This window comes from Salvelinus namaycush, chromosome 15, assembly GCF_016432855.1.
Source record: "Salvelinus namaycush isolate Seneca chromosome 15, SaNama_1.0, whole genome shotgun sequence".
Lineage (NCBI taxonomy): Eukaryota > Metazoa > Chordata > Actinopteri > Salmoniformes > Salmonidae > Salvelinus > Salvelinus namaycush.
The window spans coordinates 21906429-21925731 of NC_052321.1; positions in this window are offsets into that span (position 1 = coordinate 21906429).

Below are 19303 nucleotides of genomic sequence, written 5' to 3' on the forward strand. Positions count from 1 at the left end.
CAGCTGTGCTAGGCATGGGAGCATGCTCAGCTACCAAATACAGACTAATAGGCTACAACTTTTAATTTTGAGAATGCCCTCTTCCCTAACTGTACCCTCCTAATCCTTCATATCACATCGGAGGATTACGCGATCATGTTAATGAACAACCAGCATCCATACAGCTCTGTGAAGAAGTGGTATTCCTACCCTGTTATTTTCTGCTATGGTGTGGCTGGGAGGTTACTGGGAGGCTACACTCTACAGAGGGGATCTCACCCTCTATACTGATAGTGCTCTCTTACCTCTGGACACTGAGGGGTCAGTCAGCTGTCACAGTGCTCCCCCAGATGGACTGTCCACAAGTCAATTCAAATCATGGGATGCTCTGTGTGACTTTTATTTGTAAAGTTCTTACTAAGGTAAAAAAAAATATTAAATACAATTATGTTGTCATAGAACATTTGTATGCAATAAAACAATTGATTATTGATGTCAGAATCTTGAATTTAAACAACTGAAGATTTTAATCCTATTTTATTGTTTGGGAACTCCTGGGTGAATAAGGAATAGATTGACCAATGCTAGTCTGAATATGCGGTAGGCAACGCATAATTTATCTGAATTAGAGAAACTGATCTCAGTACTGGAGGAGTCCAGTAAGATTGATGAGATCAGCTTAAACCATCACAACTAAACTAGTTGTGTTGTGTTTCAGACCACAGCCAGCTGTACACATACAGTACATTACACCCTTCACTCCTCTCCCCCCGCCTGCCTTCAACTTCAATGGAATACCAACAACAGAACAACAATGACCACAAAAATAAATGCATCAAAGAGGCTCTGGAGCTACTCTGGGAAGTCCCAGGAAAGACAGACAACATGGAGAAGAGTGGAGAGGGGAGCCCTGGCAGTCAGATGCTGAGGGGACATGCAGTGTGATGGATGGAGTCGTTGACTTCCAGTAGAAATGGCATGATGGCCTGGTATCTCTCTGAAGTGCTCTGCTCGCATTGTGACCAAATCCTGTTATGTCCCTGTTTCGTTGTGGTGACAGCATGAGGAATGCTTGGTTTTGTTCTCCCCACTGTTGCTATCCATCATCAGAGGACAGCACAGCCGTGCTCTCTTCCCTCGACCTACCCTCTCCCTCCCATTCCTCTCTCTCTCTCTCTCTCTCTCTCTCTCTCTCTCTCTCTCTCTCTCTCTCTCTCTCTCTCTCTCTCTCTCTCTCTCTCTCTCTCTCTCTCTCTCTCTCTCTCTCTCTCTCTCTCTCTCTCTCTCTCTCTCTCTCTCTCTCTCTCTCTCTCTCTCTCTCTCTCTCTCTCTCAGCACCACTCTGTTGAGACATCTTTTATTTGCCACTGTAGGTCCTCCTCCTCATCTGCAGCACATGTGCTGTTAAATTAGCTACCCTGTTTTTCACATACTCCACACTCCATTCTAGGGGATCTGTCTTCATGGGGCATGTGAGAGGACAGAGGGGAGCAATGTGTGGTGCTGTATTCAGAAACACTTAGGTTGTAAAGACAGGCTTTTCTTTCAGATCAATGTTGTACTTACTGTAGAAGCGGATGTAATTTGATCCCAGTCAATGTGCTCAACGTTGAAAGCATCCTGTCTGGGTTTTCCTAACCTAGAAGGAAAAAAATAATATGTCCAGCCATCACATTAATTCCCAAGTCTCACTTGATCACATTCTGGGCGGTCAATGAGTGGGGAATTAATAGTTTAATTATCACCCATAAAGGGGTCAAAGCTTATATTTAATTAGAAAATAAACAAAACAACAGAGGCCCTTGTATCCAATCATGATCAATGAAGCAGAAAGAGGTGCCACAGCATTATGAGGGGGGAAACTCCCAGCATATAATATTGCCACGTAAAAGAATCATAATTAGTCAAACGTAATTAGCGGAACATTACAGAATCACTGAGCTGCTCTGGAATGTATTTCATGCTTCTATAAGGAGAAAGCAAGGAGAGACACAATTCATCAGTCTCACATACAGTACAGTATTACAGACACATTAATTCTAAAGTGCTTAAGGTGTGATGTTTAAAATAGTAGATGCATACACATTTGCTGAACAATAATTGTACAGATCACAATTATTTAGTTTGACTTTTTTTATATGAATATGAACAGAATTCTAAAATGTACTGTATCTTGAAAACGACATCGGTATGATATTTTTTTTTTCATAAGTTGCTATTCCATTAGTCCTCTTTAGCAGAGGTCTGATATAGACTCTGCCTCTCTATTACCCACTAAGCATTGCAGCACACTGTGAGCTGCTGCTGGGGTTGTGAGTGTGTCGCTAAGTATGACGTAAGCTCAAGTTTCAAGATCTTATCTCATAAAGAGGCTTATAAATGTACAACTATCTCATGTCACATAAAGGAGTGAGCTGATTTATTCCTATTGATCAGCTGCTGGGGGCCGTGACAGCCTTGTAAAGGAAATCAACACCCAGCCTCTCACAGTCACACAGGAGATGGAGCCTGAATGCATTGAGACCAATGCGCAGGTGGCATCTGGAGAATTATACAGATTAAATAGAACATGATGTATGATGTATGTTGCTTCACTTGTAAGTAGCTCAGTGTTGAATGGGACTGCTATTGACTGCCATAGGAGTTCAGAAAACATAGACCTAACTAAAGGAAGTACATACCTCTGTCTGAAAACACCCAACATCCATTACTTTGTTCAGTCTTCACAACAAGAAGTCGAATAATTTGAAAGTTTATTCAATGTTTTTTCAATGACATCATAGCTCTGGACAGTCAGTGACCCTCAACCTGTCTCAGTATGGTGCCCCAGAGGTGTCATAAAACCTGGGCAGGGAGCTTTGCCTGGGATGACAGAGTGCCAGGCGTTCTCCCACCAGGGCCTAATTTCCCCATGTGAAAATGGATAGCACGTCCATGGCGTAGCTTAGTTTAAAATGCAAAATGTGGACGTTATCTGGCACGGAGATTCAGTGGCATCCATCACGCTATGCTAATGCAGCCCAGTGGTTAAGATATTCTAATGTAAGCCACCCAGGAGATGTAGAGGAATTAACAAAAACAGAGCAGGGCGGTGGGAACACAGAGGGGTCAGGAGATAGGAGGGGACAAGGGAGCCACTCAGGAGACAGCACACACACACACACACACACACACACACACACACACACACACACACACACACACACACACACACACACACACACACACACACACACACACACACACACACACACACACACACACACACACACACACACACACATTTGCATGAATACATACACCCTCCCACAGGACTGATAGAACTTACATCCCTAAAGAACGTATGCCTTTAAAGCACTCAAAACTCCAAAGCCTCACCTACAGTGTATATTTTCCAACACACAGAGGACATAGTGGGATCACCTAAAACTCTAAAATGCATTCTTGAGTTTTATTTCTTCAATTCAATATTTCAGCCATTCAGCCATCTATCCATTAATTCAGCACTAACATACGGGCACTAAAACACAGGTAAACCAATATTTCACCAATATATCTTTTCAAAGAGTAAAAACGGGCCCCGTGCTTCTACACCTGCATTGCTTGCTGTTTGGGGTTTTAGGCTGGTTTAGGTTAGGTTAGGTTTCTGTACAGCACTTTGAGATATCAGCTGATGTACGAAGGGCTATAAAAATACATTTGATTTGATTTACAGTACAGCTTTAAGCGGGGTTTGTTTGGCCTCCAACCCATAGTGGGAGCTGTTTTGGGACCAACAGCCTGGGCAGGATGGGTCCCCTCTCCTCTGTTTAGCAGGGCAGCAGCCCCAGTGGAAGCCCAGTTCCTAGTCCCCAGGCCCCCTGCTCACTAGTGCTGCAAGGGAAGGCATTATTATCATTATATTAATGTGACATTAATTGCTTTTACTTTTTCACTCCATTAAGTGTTCTCTATCTCTTTGGGAGCCTGGACAGATGGTTTATCACTCCTGTGCTGTTGGTAGCACCATTAATGGGCTAAGACACTGGGCTATAAAATAATTGCTCCGCAGTGTTGGAAATGTTCATCGTGCTAATTGAAAAGTAATTGCGGAGGTATAGTGCAACTGTCACGCCATAAAAGGCCTGTCATTGGAGAGGAGGAGGACTCTAGTGTTAGACTGTATTGTTTGCAGGCTAACACCGCTGGAAGAATCTGGTTAGAGAAAGGGAGAATCCGCCCTACACCAAAATGTAAACAGAACCAATGAGCCTTTTAAAAGATCATTGTGTTTTTCTACTGTCTCTTTCTTTGTGTACTGAATATAGGATGATAGTCCTCTATCAAATACTGGACACAATCATTCATGCACCCATTATTATGAATATTGCAATAAAATCATAGCTACCCCTATTTAGTAACAGCAGAGACAATGCAGTTTCTGTCCCCTAACAGTAGAGGAAGCATGTACCACTGGTATGGTACGATACCAGAAATGTTTGGTAGAGTAGTAGTAGTTGCAGTAGTAGTTGCATGGTAGTAGTAGTTGCATGGTTTCAGCATTCACTGTGGGTCTCTTGTGGCCGTATTGAAATACATTGAGATGTGATTTGTTGGTTGTGGGGACAAGGGACTGAGCAGACCAGACACAAAACAAACAGCAGACTGAATCAATGCTTGTGAAAACCAAAACATATATTCTGATTTACGTTTGCACAGTGCCGTCTCTAGTGTACTGTATTGTGTGTGTTTGTTTGTTTGTTTGTGTGTGTGTGTGTGTGTGTGTGTGTGTGTGTGTGTGTGTGTGTGTGTGTGTGTGTGTGTGTGTGTGTGTGTGTGTGTGTGTGTGTGTGTGTGTGTGTGTGTGTGCGTGTGCGTGCGTGTGTGTGTGTGTGTTTGCACACATGACTGTGTGTCCAAAATAAAGTCAAAGCACCACTATTTTTTCCAAACTTAGTGTCTTATTGAGAAGTAGATCATAATTACAACAAATTTAATGACTGCTGCACCATCAGCAGTGAGATTTGATTAATTTCTAATGAACTTTGGATATTGCAGTGCAGAAGCAAGAGTATTAAATCGTTAAAGTGTTAATGTAACATTATAAAATATCATTAACCTAGCAATTAATCAGCTCGAAAAATAAAATGAACTATTTTATAGCCCCAAATTCTATAGATTTCTGCCCTCTTCCTTCCATTGAGTGTTTCAGGATAAATCCCTGTAGACTATGCTTCAGTACTACTCCCTCTTGGGATTTAAGCTCAGCACCATTTTCAACAGAATCCTACAAACATTCCTCTGAGAGGATGCATCATGTGCCGTAACTATCATAAACTACAGAATAAGAAAAGAACCTGCAAGCTATGCAGTATCTTATACATCACTTTCAATATAGAATTGAAAAACGCAGTCTTTCACCAATACAGTGTGAGTGCTCTGTGGACATGCAGAATGTCTGATCTAACACAGGGATCAAGGTTTGTGTCCAGCAGCCCTGTATTGATGTTGCTTTGTGTTTGAGGTTTTGCTGCAGGTTAAAGGAAGAGGCAGTGGCATTCTTTTAATCCGTCATTACTAAAACAAAGCAGCCTCTCGCTTATCAGCCCCTCATCGACTCTCCTTCCAGCCCCCTGTCGCTGAGACAATCCACAGTATTGACACCCATTGACTGGGGCTTGAGAGAGAACAGGATGGTGAACTTGTCTAACATGGAGATGGGTCAGGGTGAGGGACAGGGGCTAGGGGGAGTGGTGTTTGAGAGACACCCACATTCTGGGCCATGGATCCAATAGTGCTGTGTGTGACTATGACACGCTCCAATCAATAGCCATGGGCTGGAGATGAGGACTGAAATTGGAATGATTGATTCCAGCAATTATGATGCCATGTTCATTTGATTTCCTTTTGATTTGTGTGACTTTCCTTTTGATTTCTCCTCTGACTTCCTGTTTGTGAGCAACACGCATGTGTGTAGGCTCAGGCTGGGCGCATGCAGGCAGGTTGTACTGTATCAGGGCGTGGCTTCTCTGTAGGTCAACTAACCCGTGCATATTCTCTACCTAGAGAGCCACCTCTACCCCGGCCCTCACCCAACCCCCTCTCCGATACTCGCTCCTTTCCAAGGTCAATATCCTCAAGGATTAGTCTGAGGAGGAGGAGGGGAATTTTAAGCATGGTCGCACCCTCTCCAAATGCCCCCTCAAGGGCTTCGGGGGGCAGTGACGGTATGTCAGAGCAAAGTGAAAAGTGTACCCATTCCCTCTTTATGTCTCCATTTGCCACCTTCATTAGGACCATTCAGGAACACTTAGAGGCTGCTCTCTCCTTAAAGCACCTTCCCCAATCAAATAACTACCATTAAAAACCATGCAGGAGACAGAGAGATGGAGAGAGAGGCAGGGAGAGAGAGGGGGAGGGCAGAGAGGGAGAGAGAGTTGAATACATATAGAAAGATTTTACTAATGTAATATTGATCACTCCCAGACAGTCACCATGGCACCAGGACAATAGCTCAGGTCCCTGGCCACTGGTCAGTCCTCTCTTCTTCTGTCTTCTGGCAGCCTGCAGGCAGGCACTCTGCTCTCCACGGGGCCCCCTCCTCCCTCCACTGGCCTGTCTCTAAAGGATCCACACGGCCGCAGACAAAAACAACAACACATGGTTATGAAGCCTGACTGCTCCATCTTTAAAAGTAGCCACGTTCTCTTCTCTATGTGTATCTCTGAGAGAGCAGTGCACTGGGAGTCAAAGTCAGGGGACAAAATCTAATTCATAAACCCCTGCCCAAAGTGTCAGATCCACGCTGGTAAATCTCCTGCTCATCCTCTCCCCCTTGTCTCTGGCTGCTGGCTCATCTGGCCTCAGAGGGGGAAAAAGAAAAACAAGAATGGAGAGAGCAACAGAGGTGAAGTTAGTACAAGTGTTGATCTCAGAGAAGCCAGTCCCCTGTGTGTTACAGTCCAGAGCAGTGCAGTGCAGTAGAACCACAAGGAAAACTCAAGACAAGGGGTTGAAAAACAGTGTCAGTTCATAATTTTCTTTCAGCTCTCACCATAATGCTCCAGCTTTACAATAGTCTATGTACACCAGAAGAGGCTGGTGGGAGGAGCTATACGAGGACAGGCTCATTGTAATGGCTGGAATGGAATAAGTGGAACGGAGTCAAACATGTGGTTTCCATTTGTTTGATGTGTTTGATACTGTTCCATTTTTCCCATTCTAGCCATTACAATGAGCCCGTCCTCCTATAACTCCTCCCACCAGCCACCTTTGATGTATACACAAAGCTTCTCTCCTCTCCTCTGCCTGTCCTGAGCCTACAGTGGCCAACACAAAGAGCGTACAGTCACAGTGGAGAGGCAATGTCATGAATTCCTTATGGCTGAGGCAGGCACCAGTTCCTTCAGTCATTTGTAGCCGACGACAGCTGTCCCCTCTTCCCTCTATCTCCCTGTGAGGGCCTTAGCTGCCTCTAATTCAGGGGGTTAAGAGGAAATCGACAAAGTTAAAGCAAAGACTTACATTGACAAATGAGGTGGAGAAATGTGTTGGCTACAATTAACTTCACCAGAGCAGTAATATGTTGGAACAGGAACTCACAGTATAACTCCAATGGTTTAATAGCCAGCTCTCTGCTGAGCTGTGCTATACATACACCAGCCCTGAAGCACTGCATTTGGGATAGGTAAAACACAACAAATAGTTATATTGTTTGTATGAAGAGCAACCCTGTTCACCAAATTGAGACTAGGCTACATTGAATAATGTCCTTCCTCAACAAAAAGGATACCAGAAGACCACCACTTTTGTAAAGATAGGGAGAGAAGTGAGTGATTTGCATAGAGAAGTTCATAAGCTTGGGACATAAGGATATGGTCATAAAAAAGACCAATAAAATGTTTAACTATGACAGAATATTAAAAAAGGCAGTAAATTTAAGGCACGCTGCAAGAATGACCCCTTTAGAGTGCCATGCAGTGCAGTGGTCTGCGGTTCAGACTGCTAATCTCACCGTGTGAGGGGGTGTGCTCACTGTACACAGAGTATAAAGCATCTTCTGCTCACCCCTGACAGATATTGCTGTCTCTCACACTTCCATCCAGCAGGATAGTTAAGATTTAAGATAATGAATGACACAACGAGTTTCACGATGGTGCATCCCCCCGCCTTACTGGGGCTGCTGCCTGTCAGACACTGGCAGTGAAAGAGTTGAATGTCTCGCGCATACTCATTTCCCGATGTCAGGAAGAAATTGTTGATAACATCAGCTCCTCACACTTGTCTCAACTCATTTATTTCAGCCAAGGTCTACGAATATACTATAAATAAAAGGAAATGTTACTGGATATTTTTGGGAGCCAGCCTTGAGGCCCAGCCTTGAGGCCCAGCATGAGGCCCAGCCTTGAGGCCCAGCCTTGAGGACAGTGATGTAACCACATATCATCTAAAGTGCTGAATATACCTGTGTCATCGGGCATGACATGCAATTCCTTCAAATATTCACATTTGTTCTGATTCACACAAATATATAATCATAAAGGCTACTGTCTGACCTCCAATATTTTTCAAGCTGACTGTCATTTATACTCAGAGAAACCGGACAATAGAAAATAGTGCAAGCATTTCCTTTTAGACATTCTTGAATTTAATTCCAAGCTTCAGAATCAGTCCATGATCGTGATGGAACTGACAAATCCAGCTGTCAAGCTGCTCTCTATAATAAATGCAGTTCAACAGGTGGTCCATAGATGGAGCTCTTCTCATTAGAATACATTACATTACGCTAAAAGCCTGTCTTCATGTTACTGTGTCCGTTCATCTCCCATGGAGCGTCGGTCAGAGCAGAGAGGAGAAAGCTACCTTTATCTGACCTTGAGCAGCACAAAGTGGTTAAAAACATATGATCCACACCTAACTGGGGGGCCTAAAATGATTTCTTCATTAAATAGATATTGCGGCCATTTTAATAGTTGTATTCCTTTTTCTTACTTAACAGACTGGACCCCTTGTGAGTGTCAAACCATAAACCACTGTGTTCCCTGGAGCAGTATGACTTAATTGAGCTATCCTGGGAAATATAATTACAATAATGCATGGAGAGGATTGGGTAATCTTTTCTCTGTTTTACCTCGACACACACACGCACGCACGCACGCACGCACGCACGCACGCACGCACGCACGCACGCACGCACGCACGCACGCACGCACGCACAAACACACAGACACACACACACACACACACACACACAGACACACACACACACACACACACACACACACACACACACACACACACACACACACACACACACACACACACACACACACACACACACACACACACACACACACACACACAAATGAAACAGTAACAACAATAAAGAAATTCATTGGAAGGGTTTTGATAATTATTTCTGAGCCAGTAAAGTCAGTCAGTCTCCATGTCTGGGGCCAAGTGTTGGCAAAACCATCACCTCCATCTTAGATCATGGAACTGAAGAAGTAATAAGAGACATATTTGTGTTTTTTTAATGAGAAATGTAAAAAGATGGGAAACAACACAAATAAAATTGATTTAAAATGAGATAAACATCTTATACACCGGGGCGATCCTCGTTCACTAGCTCTCCAGTATGATGATGCATGTACTGTATCATGTAGTGCAGCTGTCCCATCATTCTGCTACTGAGTCAATCAGGACAGTCCAAACATGCCCATGCACAGAACATGTTGCAGCTGTCCCATCATTCTGCTACTGAGTCAATCAGGACAGTCCAAACATGCCCATGCACAGAACATGTTGCAGCTGTCCCATCATTCTGCTACTGAGTCAATCAGGACAGTCCAAACATGCCCATGCACAGAACATGTTGCAGCTGTCCCATCATTCTGCTACTGAGTCAATCAGGACAGTCCAAACATGCCCATGCACAGAACATGTTGCAGCTGCAGACAGAGACTAAGGACAATTAAGCTACATTTACCTATTGAAGTGCTTACAATAATCTATTCTACAATAATCTATTCACTGACCATTCTCATTAGCTGTGTAGTGACAGTGTTAATTCCAGTGAAAAGTGTCCTAAAATACCTGCCGATATGTGAGCTTTAACTACACAAAGACAATAGTCCAGCCCCGCAGCTATAGCTTGATGGTATTGATGGATGTCAGGACTTGACAGAGGTACCTTTTGTGTCTCACATCGTACAGCTCTAGACTGACAATGCAAAAGACACTTTTTACAGTATTTCTATGGTTAAAAAAACGTATCTGAAGAGCACTGTCACATTTTTTTTATGAATTAATGAATTTGGAAGTCATGCTATTTTTGTTGTTGTTATTATATTTCACATTGAACCTTTTCTTTAGAGTGCCATCTACACTTTGTTTGTGGATTTGTGTGTGTAGGCTATGTCGGCATGTGATTGAGAGATGGTTTGTTTACACCAAGTCTTTAACAAGGCTTGAAAGGCTTCCTAAATGGCATTATGTCCATGACATCGAAATGTAGCATCTGCACGTGTGTGACGCGTGTGTGTTTGTGTGTGCATGTGTGTGTATGTGTGTGTGTGTGTTTATTACGTCTCTCTGTGATTGAGAGCAAGGTCAAAGGGACATATGGGAGACGGGAAAGACGGGGAGAGATGGAGAGATGGGGTGAGTGGTGTGGTAAGAGGGGGGTTGCTACTGTACCGTGCCCAAGGCCATAACCACACAGACAGACACCATATTGAAATTAGCAAATGGACTGAAGAGTGTCGCTTGCTGCCACATTTGCTGTCCAGTCCTCTCTGTGTGATATACAGATGTGCACTGTGAAGGGACAACCACTTCAGGGGACATTGGGGGGCTAACCTCCCCCTGTTCTAAAATGAAATGGATTGACTCTTATTTATTTACAGCATGTTTTGCACTCCGATAACACTGTAAATGACCTGCATGGTCAAGGCTCCTTTCTCAGGCGAAAAGGAAAAGGAAAGGACATCAAACATGTCATCTATATGATATTTAATTTAGGAATCACATATGATCTGTCAATTTCCATATATCATGGTTTATGAGTCATATTTTAAATACAAAATCCCATTTTTGAATATAAATATTTGAATTGAGAGCGGTCATATGTGTTATATGATGTTCAATATGTATATGGGCTCCAGACAAAGTCCCACGCCAATATTTACTAGATTTATATGTCTCATAAGAGGATAAGGAACGGGCGATTTATTTTAGGCAGTTGATCACCTATTTCCTTCCATCAAATTATTTCTTATCATCTCCTTACACGTTTGACAATTAAACCTCCTCAAATATAAAATGGTAGGAAATGTAAGTAAATATATTCTGACTTACAAGATACTTATGAATTCCTGTTAATAAAAAAAATATGTACACCTTTTTTGTCTTTGACCAGCTATATTTTCACCCTCCTTTTTGAGCAGCAACACAGTATTTTTATTCTCAAAAGGCTTTGTTTGATATCAGAAACCAAAAGGCTGCGGAGAGGGGAGGGTGAGAGAGCGATAGAATGAGACTGAGAGGCAGAAGGAAAGGTGAAGGGAGGATAGACAGTATGTATGTGTAGTTGCAGAAAGAATTCCTCAGCAGCCAGGGCTATTCTCCTGGGAATGGACCTGGTCTCTCCCTGTTTGCAAGAATAAGCAGGGGCCTCCTCCATTATGGCATACAAGTGCCTTTCCTTTAAGGCCAGGGGAGATTTCTAACCTTTGGTTGACATGCAGAAAAGGTCACGTCTATCCCTGGCTTCCCCCTGTGAGTTACTCCTGACCATTTTATTATCTGGCTGGGGCTCTGAAGGAGCCTGAAGTCTGCATGCAAGTGAAGAAACACAATTTCCCATCCTGCCACCACCCTGTCACTGTCACTACTGCCACTGCTACTATCACTGAGAAAGTCACATGGTCACGACAAACACAAATGCATGAACAGGTGATATTCTGTATATCTCTAAATAAATATACGAGTACAATGCAAAGATCTTGCTGAGTAAGGATTGGTTATAATTTACTAAATCAAAATGTGTTTCTATAAGGTCTATACACAAAGCATTTCCTTGAGTATGAAATTTCTTTGTTGCTTAAAATCAAACAAACCCTTTGCAGATTTGATCATTTGAAAAAATATTAATGCATCTTAAATTTTTTTTTTTAGCAGTGGTGAAAATATTTGAATTAATTCACATCTGAAAAAACTATGTATGAGACATCCACATTTGAGATAAAAATACTGTATTACAAGGAAAACACTTGAGGAAATACTAGGCAATAGTATACTAAAATCAGCACGTGGTATGCTCAAGTGTTCTTGCACACATTAATCAAATGCATGTCTTTATCTAGCTGTAAGTGTACACATTACAGTACTGGTCTTTAATGCCATGGTGATTGTGTTCAATTCCTGTGAAGTGAGCATACTCTCTGAGTTTTTCTCCATTTGATGGACGTATTCATGCTTATCCGAGCTCCTTATCTACCTTCATTATTTCCAAACCAGTGGCTAAATTGGAAAATCCCATAAGAACGTGTGAATACATGGCAGAGGCAATAAAATAAAACAGAGGGAGAAGCAGTCCCACCACACCAGGGCTTTGCTTCGGCAATAGAAGATAGACTCCACAGATAGCAAGGATATTTCTGCTCCCCACAGCACCATATAGAGCCGTATAGATAAAGATACAGCCAGCCATATAAATCTCAAATGAAGGAACAAAACTTCAGGTAGGATTATGTAGTGTGTGTGTGTGTTTGCATTGTTATAGTCTCAGAAATACTTCTTATACTAAACAAATAAGGAAAGTGTGCACTGTTTTGCAGTACGTTTTAGTATTAGTGGAGTCCCTGTTATATAGACGTGCATGCTTGCCTGCTTCTCTCTTCTGAGGACTGCTGTCGTTTTCCCCTCTGTCTGCTCCCTCAGGACCATTGCTCAGGGGATTTTTTGGATCACTTCATTTCTATGGTGTTGATCAGCTGAAATGGCAGGGCCATTCAGCCAGCGCTCTCCAATTGGTGTGAATGACCTCAGTGAGTGCTCTGTCCAGAAACCATATCAGCTCACAGGATGCACTCGACTGGTATGTCACTTTAGAAATACAGGCTCCAGAATGGGCTATGTTTTCAACTGAGTGTCGGCTGACTCTTCCCCAGCCTCTGTACGTGCGTGTGTGTGTGTGTGTGTGTGTGTGTGTGTGTGTGTGTGTGTGTGTGTGTGTGTGTGTGTGTGTGTGTGTGTGTGTGTGTGTGTGTGTGTGTGTGTGTGTGTGTGTGTGTGTGTGTGTGTGTGCGTGTGTGAGGCCTGAGTGGATATCAGGACCAAAACACTCCTGCATGCTGATTCAGTGAGGGCCGTGTATGCACAACAGCTTGACCTCCCTGCTTCCAGTGCATTAAATGGGGAGGACAGTAGGCGTGTAACCTGATAAATGCACTTAAAACAGTGAAGCTGGACAGGGAAAGGAGGAAATCTCAGACGGGCTGTAGCCCAGTCTGCCTGCTAGGCAGTTAGAGGCTATTGATTAGCCACACAGAGTCCAAAGGAGGGTCAGAGGTGTTGGCTTCATGGATCATCTTATGCTTGAGTAACAGGTACAATGGGAGAGCGATTCACAAAAATCATGACATTGAAAAAATGGTTGGTTAGATATATTTTATATAGTATACTGCAGTAGAATAAGATGAATCAGGTACAAGGTACAACTAACTGAGGGTGTACGGAACAAAATATCGGGCAAGAGATGGGGATGGAGCCAGTGTTTATTTAGGCACAGTGAATGGAGCGATGCCAGGCTAAAAGGGCAATAGGATTTATTGGTCCAAAGTAACACCTACCACTGGCCCCTGGCCCCTGGCCACAACCTCATTCAGCTGAGCACTTACATTACACATTACATTAGTCAACCTGAGTACTGAACACTACAGGATACATGGTCCTGTCCTGGGAAATCTTAGTCAGCTTTCCCCTGTTAAGAGGACACAAAATATAACACAATACTACAGTATTTGACCCTACTTTTAGAAGTAAATGACATAAAAGTTCTCTGTACATTGTGCTGCCTTAGACACTGATACCCTTAGGTTGTGAAATATGCCGCGCTCCTGTTATTGAATAATAATAGACTTGTCTGGCAATGCCTCAAATTTCACAAATGGAGCAATAAATAAGCACAATAAAGCCAGTCTCACTATAAGTTCAACCGTATCGTACAGAGCAGCTGAGGATTTAAAAAGAGAAAGGAGGGGGAGAGAGGAGAAAGGGATAAAGAAAATTAGACCGGGTGAGGGGAGAGAGAGCAAGAGAGCGAGAGAGCAAGAGAGAGAGAGAGAGCGCGAGAGAGAGACAGGGAGAGAGATGGTGGCCCATGCTTTATATCTGTGCCACATGTTCTCCTGGGTATTTGCGTGCTCCGTTTTCAACCTAAGTGTAATTTGGGCCTTTGGTTGATGCAAAGTCTGTGCAGCAGCTCTGTTCAAACCCAATCACTCACACTGACGTGTAATCCTTTCCCTCCACATCATCAGTGCTGCTCAGAGAATAATGAAACACACTTAAGCAATACACAGCCGTCATACACCTGCAATCGAGATTGCATTCTGATGAGATGCGTTGTAACCTTAATGAAAGGTGTTTTTACTTGTCAATAGCTGGCTGGTTGTACAGCTGCCTGTTTTCAGTTGAGAGGGTGCTGTACCGCTTGGGATATCTGGAAAGGCTGGAAGATCCTCATTTAGCATGAAAATAACATAACTCTAAATGTACCCATTACATCTCAGATATGTACACAGTATGTGTAGGAGCTACCAGACCCCACAGCGACAGAGAGAGAATACACCCGTCTTTCCTTTACTTTCTTCCTTCAGTCAACCTAAAGCCACCATCACCCTGGCGCTGTCTCGTGTCGTTTAATACTGCCGTTTTTACATGGAGGATTATTACAATTAATTGGTTAGCCAGACATTATTTCAAAAAAGGAAATTGCCTCTTATAATTATATAGAGCAGGGAATACGCAAGTCAGGGAATCTCAGCTTCCTGAAATTATGGAACCATCTTCCCTCCACCACACCTCCCCCATCCCATCCCATCCCATCCCAGTCCTCCACCTCCCCCGGTAGTGTTAGCGTGTCTGCCTGTTTTCTGTGATGAATGCATTTTCTATGGTTCACTTCCATAGCTCCTGGTCTGGCTCAATGGAGGCCGAGGCTGTTAGCTCGTCTGCTCTTCGCCGGTGGCCTGCCTGGCTACTTTACCGCCCCGGCTGCTCTCCTCTGGTCTGCTGGGACTATTGCTCTCTGCTCTGCTCTCACCGCTCTTGAACTCACAGCGTTAAGTCAAGCACAATCTGAGTGTCTGTCAACCCTTTGGACAAGCAACATGCTAGTGTCCCTGCAGATTGGGTAAATACACTGAGGGAGGATGGGATTGGAGTTACTCTGAAAGCTCAATGAGTAAGTGGCCTAGACATGAGAGAGTGAAACATGCAGTGGCGACCCGTCACATTTTGAGCCCAACATATATATACAGTATATATATATATATATATTTGGGGGCTTGCCTGTTTTGCATGTTATTTTGGCATTAATACGTGTCACATATCAGTTAGCAAACAATGTCAAATATACAGTTGAAGTCGGAAGTTTACATACATTGAGGTTGGAGTCATTAAAACTTGTTTTTCAACCAATCCACAAATTTCTTGTTAACAAACTATAGTTTTGGCAAGTCGGTTAGGACATCTACTTTGTGCATGACACAAGTCATTTTTCCAACAATTGTTTACAGACAGATTATTTCACTTATAATTCACTGTATCACAATTCCAGTGGGTCAGAAGTTTACATACACTAAGTTGACTGTGCCTTTAAACAGCTTAGAAATTTCCAGAAAATGATGTCATGGCTTTAGAAGCTTCTGATAGGCTAATTGACGTCATTTGAGTCAATTGGAGGTGTACCTGTGGATGTATTTCAAGGCCTACCTTCAAACTCAGTGCCTCTTTGCTTGACATCATGGGAAAATCAAAAGAAATCAGCCAAGATCTCAGAAATAAATTGTAGACCTCCACAAGTCTGGTTCATCCTTGGGAGCAATTTCCAAACGCCTGAAGGTACCACGCTCATCTGTACAAACAATAGTATGCAAGTATAAACACCATGGGAACACGCAGCCGTTATATCGCTCAGGAAGGAGACGCGTTCTGTCTCATAGAGATGAACGTACTTTGGTGCGAAAAGTGCAAATCAATCCCAGAACAACAGCAAAGGACCTTGTGAAGATGCTGGAGGAAACAGGTACAAAAGTATCTATATCCACAGTAAAACGAGTCCTATATCGACATAACCTGAAAGGCCGCTCAGCAAGGAAGAAGCCACTGCTCCTAAACCGCCATAAAAAAGCCAGACTACGGTTTGCAACTGCACATGGGGACAAAGATCGTACTGTTTGGAGAAATGTCCTCTGGTCTGATGAAACAAAAATAGAACTGTTTGGCCATAATGACCATCGTTATGTTCGGAGGAAAAAGGGGGAGGCCTGCAAGCCGAAGAACACCATCCCAACCGTGAATGTTGTGGGGGTGCTTTGCTGCAGGAGGGCCTGCAGGAGGGACTGGTGAACTTCACAAAATAGATGGCATCATGAGGATGGAAAAATATGTGGATATATTGAAGCAACATCTCAAGACATCGGTCAGGAAGTTAAAGCTTGGTCGCAAATGGGTCTTCCAAATGGACAATGACCCCAAACATACTTCCAAAGGACAACAAAGTCAAGCTATTGGAGTGGCCATCACAAAGCCCTGACCTCAATCACATAGAACATTTGTGGGCAGAACTGAGAAAGTGTGTACGAGCAAGGAGGCCTACAAACCTGACTCAGTTACAACAGCTCTGTCAGGAGGAATGGGACAAAATTCACCCAACTTATTGTGGGAAGCTTGTGGAAGGCTACCCGAAACGTTTGACCCAAGTTAAACAATTAAAGGCAATGCTACCAAATACTAATTGAGTGTATGTAAACTTCTGACCTACTGGGAATTTGATGAAAGAAATAAAAGCTGAAATAAATCATTCTCTCTACTATTATTCTGACATTTCACATTCTTAAAATAAAGTGGTGATCCTAACTGACCTAAAACAGGGAATTTGTATTAGGATTAAATGTCAGGAATTGTGAAAAACTGAGTTTAAATGTATACAGTGCTTTCTGTGGTTGGGGGGCAAGCCAGCAGAAAATAAGGAGCATTGCGCCATGATTGGCTTAGTGTTCTGTCATTCATGGGGACACTACGTCACCGCCAAGTCTAAGGGTAGAGCTAGAAAACTCAAGCCCCTTGGGTGCTGCCATAGAGTTACATTAGAAATGCCCATCCAAGAAGGCTCAAGGTCATTGGCCACAGATAAAATTACGCCAAATCACGTTATATGTACAGTAGCTTTGATTTGACTGATCATGTCAACATCATACTTTCAGAATCTTAGCTAGCAGTCATCATGAATCAAGTCGACAATCTACTGGAAAATCATTTTTAATCCTTGTCATATGAAGAGAAATAAAGAAGAGAAATTATAGGTAAAACCTATTGGTGCTCATCGGCCATTGGACAAACATTACACAACAACTTGGAAATCGCAAATTCAACAATGAGTGGTTTGGAAGGAATCAGTGGCTAACTGCAAGCATTGCAAAGCAATCATTAGACTGCTATTCAGTGGAGTGGCTGTGTGGTCCCAAGCCTAAGATTAAGGATCTCTTTTCCTAGTTTAAAATTTTAAACATGCAACATTTCACATGCTATCAATGAAGCACGATTTGTGCCGCGCTCAAAACAACTGTTGACTCGGAACTGCAAAATCTGACTTTACTGAGTTCACGACAACTGGGAACTCGGGAAAAACGAGTTGCGACTGGGAAAATACGTTTTTAACTTTCATCCAACTCAGAATTGTAAATCCAGAACTCGGGCCTCTTTCTAGAGCTACGACCTGAAGATCACTGACATCATCATGATTCAACCTTTTTTTTCTCCGAGGTCCCAGTTGTCTTGAAAGCACCATAAATCCAGAGAATGTCAGATTTTGATGACAAAGTTTGATAACAAAATATGACCACGAAGGACCGTCTTACCACCTTCCTGTTCAAGTGAGCACAGCACAACAAGGTGAGTCCAAAAATGTCTTGTATGCTGCTGCATAAATGATGTAATATGCCTGTGGGGCGGCAGGTAGCCTAGTGGTTAGAGCGTTGGACTAGTAACCGGAAGGGTGCAATATCGAATCCCCGAGCTGACAAGGTTCAAATCTATCATTCTGCCCCTGAACAAGTGAGTTAACACACTGTTCCTAGGCCGTCATTGAAAATAAGAATTTGTTCTTAACTGACTTGCCTAGTTAAATAAATAGAAAAAATACTATAGTTAAGAAAGTAATACTGAGTGTATGTTGTGTAGTAAGCTGTTAGTAGGCCATGTGCCTCACCCTAATAATTTGGTCTATTGTCACCTCTAAATTTGGCCTACTGTCCTGACTTGGTGGTGCAGCTGTTTTTTTAGAAATTGAATCATTGAATATTGTAAGAGCTTTCATTGTCTGCTTATATTATATGCCCCCTTTATTTATCCTACAGTTCTGACTTGGTGTACAGGGAGAACACTGTAAGAACAGCCCATGTTCTGAATTCTGTCGCTGTACACTTCAAGAGTGCTGAACAAATAGTTATATTGACTACGGACGTCCTAGCTCGCTCATTAATGTCTTAATCGAAATTACGGATGGCCTCTTATCTGCTTGTTGTCCCCTTATGCCAAACTTTGTATATCGCAATTGTCAGTAGAATCCAAATTTCTTTTAAGCAAGTCAGCCCTAGCAAGTCCGTCATGGGGCACCTGAGTGGTGTAGTGGTCTAAGGCACTGCATCTCAGTGCTAGAGGCGTCACTACAGACCATGTTTTGATTCCAGGCTGTATCACAACCGGCCGTGATTGGGAGTCCCATAGGGTGGTACACAATTGGCCCAGCGTCGTCTGGGTTAGGGTTTGGCCGGGGTAGGCCGTCATTGTAAATAAGAAGTTGTTCTTAACTGACTTGCCTAGTTAAATAAAGGTTAAATAAATACAAAAAATATCAGCTATGTTTTAAAAGAAAAAGCAGTTAATGAGGCTGAATTAACTGTTTTGCTGCCATCCAAGGCTCAGCTGATAGCCAGGTGTAGCAGTGGTTGTGTTGGGATAGCTTTATGTAGGCCCTAACAGTTTGTGGGCACCGTTTGTCACTGTAATAGTGCAATTACTGTATTGTTTAGTGTTGTATTGTGTAGTGGCTTTGCTG